Below are 4,464 nucleotides of genomic sequence, written 5' to 3' on the forward strand. Positions count from 1 at the left end.
TGAAAAAGGTTTACGAGACAACACCGGTCATTACGGAGTTCATGAGACTGCTGGTAATTTTAGTTTGTGATCAATTCGACTGCACACGTTAGTCATATTTGTAAACGATCGTTGTGCCTTTTGCAGAGAGAGCAGCACAGGATTGCAGCCGAAAGCGACTCGCCGTCTGAGGCATTGGCGAGGCCCAAGTGGGACACTCCATTCAACCGGGCGTTGAACATATTGAAACAACAACCAGTGGATGCTCGACCGTCGTATGGACGCGTGCACGGTGTCGGAGACGGCGCCACGTGGAAGAAGTACTACCGTGAGACCACGGAGGAGAGAAAGGAAAGACGGAGGTTAAAGGAAGAAAACATCAACAAGAGGGTTGAGATTGCAGTTGAGAAGAAATCAACTGAGATAGTCGCAACAGCGGTAGCTGCCGCAAAACAGGTGGCTTTAGATATTTCTACTACCTTAGTTCCGGCCGTTTTCAATTGGACCAGGCAAAATCCAAAAAAAGATGCAGCGGACTTTCCTCTTGCTGACTTCTTGGCGGGGAGCAGCTCGACTAGCGTTGCACCAGCACCTACAGCTGCACCTGCTCCCGCACTAGACGTGCTAGGCGGTGCTTCATCTTTGGCTGAGCACGACGCCCTCACGGTATCTGTCACACCGGCCCCTTCAATATAAATATATAACTCCTGTTTTCGTTGCCTTTCGGATGTCTCACGTCGCAGACTTTTCTTTGCAGGCCGACGAAAACCCGTGCACCATATTGTACACCATCGGCGACCAGAAGGTGGACGTGGGAAAGGCGACGATAATGGAGCTGAAGGAACCATTGTTCCACAGCTGGCCGATCCCCCCGAACGTCTTCAAGGTTTCCGTGGCCAGTGTCAAACCGGGCCACGAGAATTTGCCTCCTCTAGTACTATTGGGGGATGACGACGAGACACCGCGGCGGCTTGGTGATTGTTGCAATGCTGGGTGGGTCCTGTTGTGGCCAAAGAGTCTGCTTCATTTGGAGGCGGCCGGGAGCACACCCACGAGCACGCAGCCTCAGCAAGGTATGAACATCAACACCCCACCTACCCAATTATCGTCGGGTGTCGGGTTGGGTGATAGCGGACGGGGTAAGGAGGAGGCTCCATTAGTCGCTGATGACCTCGCCATGGATGAGGATGAGGACGACGATGGCGCTGCTAAACAGTATGTCTATACTGGCGCCTCCTCAGGGTTTGAGCATCATGAGTCAGTGCCTGAATTGCCGTCTCAACATATTATGGACGACCTTCCGGTAGTAAAGAAGTTTAGGAAGAGAGCGAGGAAAGGCAAAAAAGTTGTTTCTATGATCCAGCCGCCTCAGCAGCCTCGGCTTCAGGACCGTATAGATATCCCTGGTGCGGATAAATGGCATATCCCCGGTCAACCAATCCTACCTGCAACAGCGCTACGGGCCAGATTCGGCGATCTAAAGAGACTTCATGATGATGTGTTCCGGGTAGAGAAATACCTCATCCCCTCGAAAGATCCAGGATACCCACTCTATGTGGTTAATGTTCCACGGCAAATGTCGTACATTGACAGCTTCCCCGCGGATAAGTTCTTCCTCCGATTCGATTACATATTCGACATGTTTCACGTGAAGAAGCTGGATTTTATGTTTGTCCGCCTTTATGCCTTGCACATGAACTACATCATCGGGGTTGAGAAGATATCTCATATCTGTGTCGCTGACCCGTACTACATGCATGAGGGCTTCTTGGGAGTCTGCGCAAATCACCGTGAATACGCGAGGGATTACATCGTCAATTTCATGCTCGCCAATAAGGACAAGGAGGCGATTCTCGTGCCTTATCATCCCATGAAAGTCATCCACGCTGCTATCCTTCCTTCGATTTCAATCACTCATTTGCACGGTGGAGGCTAATTAATTTGAGGACTTATTTTGCGCAGCGGCGGGCGCGCCGTCCTCATCATCCTCTACCCCCGATTCTCCCACGCTCTTTACTTGGACTCGTCGAAGAACATTCACAAAAAGGATTACGCCCACATCAAGGATGTTCTCGATAGTGCTATGTTTTACTACCAAGCAAGGGGTGGAGAGGTCAGGGACAAGAAGAGAAGGGGCGGCAGGGTCGCCTTCGGCCATAAGACCGACTTCTGCTGCATCCAGCAACCGAACGATTCTCTTAATGATGGATTCTATGTCCTACACCACATGCTGGAGTACAGACGGGATCACCAGAACCTTCGCATGTCACCTAGATCCGGCGATGCCCATATTCTGCAATGGGCAAAGGACATAGGAGATATCGAGGATCATCGACTTCGAGCTGAGTTCTATAACATCCAGCGCGAACTTGCCCAAATCATCATGAAGGAGGTCGTCAGAAAAATAGGGATGTTCTATGGAGAAGGACAAATGTCCCGAAAGACGTCCGAACATGGATAGCCTCTCAGCGTCTCGACCTGAAGCCTTTCACTAGGCTCGGGGACTATCTCCCTGACTTGGATGGATGGAACGACATGTTGGAGTGATTGTCGATATATGACAATGTGTCTGTTTAGTCCATACTTTTTGTATGACAAAACTTTGAGTTATGCATGGTGAAACTTTATTTGTGATGTAATTAAACTGTCCTCCTCCTCGACTAGCGAAAATCACTCTAGTTAGGGAATTTTGGGGTACGATGAACTTTGTTATTTATGCTTATGATATGTTGTTTTTATTTGTGCCAAGTCTGTCTCTTTCTGTTGCTCAACTATATATGTTGCATATCATCGACTCATGTGATGATGTAGGTGCATAGATCATAGATGGCGAAGAAGTGTTATGCCAGGAGTATATATATGACAAGTGGCCGGAGTGTCAGGCCCTTCCGGTTTCCGAGCGACAGGCAGTAGTTAGTTTAGAGGTTCACGCTAATGCGAAAGAGGGATACGAACTCATGTTCTCAAAGTGATAGCTCTTCTCGCGTATATCATTGTTTAGATGGATGACGATGTATTTGCATATCATTCGAGACTTGTATCGCTATTTTCGAGATGATGACGAGAGACCACTTTGTGTTGGATGATGATTATGATGATGACATGATTTGATGAGACTAATTGTATGTATATGCTATGATTACATTTGTATGTGTATGATATGCTAAAGATTATTGTATAAAGCCTATTCAAATACAAAACAAATATGCAGGAAAAACAACTAATAAATAAACTAGTAGTAGCGAGGGGGGAAATTTAGCAGTAGCGCCGCATTGTCAGTAGCGCATCCCAGCAAACAGCGCTGCAGATAATATCAGTAGCGCCCTTTACCAAAGAGCGCTACAGCTATTCATGTATAGCAGTAGCGTGGGACAACCGGCGCTACTGCTATACATTACCTGTAGCGCCTTATTAGTAGCGTCGGTGCCCGCGCTACTGATAGGCCCAAAACCCTCGCTGCTGGTAGGCTTTTCCCTAGTAGTGGGGGGCGCCCCCCACCCTCGTGACCGCCTCTTTGACTCCTTGGAGTAGGGTCCAAGTCTCCTGGATCACGTTCGGTGAGAAAATCACGTTCCCGAAGGTTTTATTCCGTTTGGACTCCATTCAATATTCTGTTTCTCCGAAATACTGAAATAGGCAAAAAAAACAACAATTCTGGGCTGGGCCTCTGGTTAATAGGTTAGTCCCAAAAATAATATAAAAGTGGAAAATAAAGCCCAATATAGTCCAAAACAGTAGATAATATAGCATGGAGCAATCAAAAATTATAGATACGTTGGAGACGTATCAGCTTGCCGCAGTTAAGGAAGAACCAGCCGTAGTGGGGAGGGAGGCTCGCCGGAGAGGTACCCCACTATCTATCTTAGGGTTCAGGGTGGGGGCGATGGTCTCCGGCGGTGGTGGGGCGGTGGCATGGGGATCGTCGGAGAAAAGCTCGGAACGGGGGGTCCTAGAGGGATGGTTGGGGCGGTGGCGGGCCGGCGGTGGGGAGTGTTTTCAGGGTGGGCGGGGCGGCGCACCGCCGGCCGTGGGCGGCTGTTTGGCCGGTGGTGGCTGGCGGCTCATGGGAGTGGAGGTTGAAGATGAACTGTAGGCCCTTGATTTCGTATCCAACGGCTGCAAAATTGACTGACCAATGATGAAAAAGCCAGTCGACTGACGTGTAGCCTCACCTCTAGTGCGTTCAGTTTTGACAGTAAAATTCAGTTACGACAGCAAAATTCAGTTTCGACAGTCAAGTTTAGTTTTGACAGTTAAATTCAGGTTCGACAGTTAAGTTTAGAGATGAGCGGCTGATGTATTTTACATTTAGAACTTTGTGGTTATGTATTTTACGTCATCTATTGGAGATGCTATTAGAATTCCACTCAGGTTAACGTTGTCTCTCTTGTCCTGCTTCAGCCTCGACATCGTACAACTCACCAGAGCTGCTCCAACGACGAAACCCTCCATCACAGCGCAGCAGTACCTCGGGCTCCATCTCCG

Source organism: Triticum dicoccoides, chromosome 1A (assembly GCF_002162155.2).
Source record: "Triticum dicoccoides isolate Atlit2015 ecotype Zavitan chromosome 1A, WEW_v2.0, whole genome shotgun sequence".
In the NCBI taxonomy this organism is placed as follows: Eukaryota; Viridiplantae; Streptophyta; class Magnoliopsida; order Poales; family Poaceae; genus Triticum; species Triticum dicoccoides.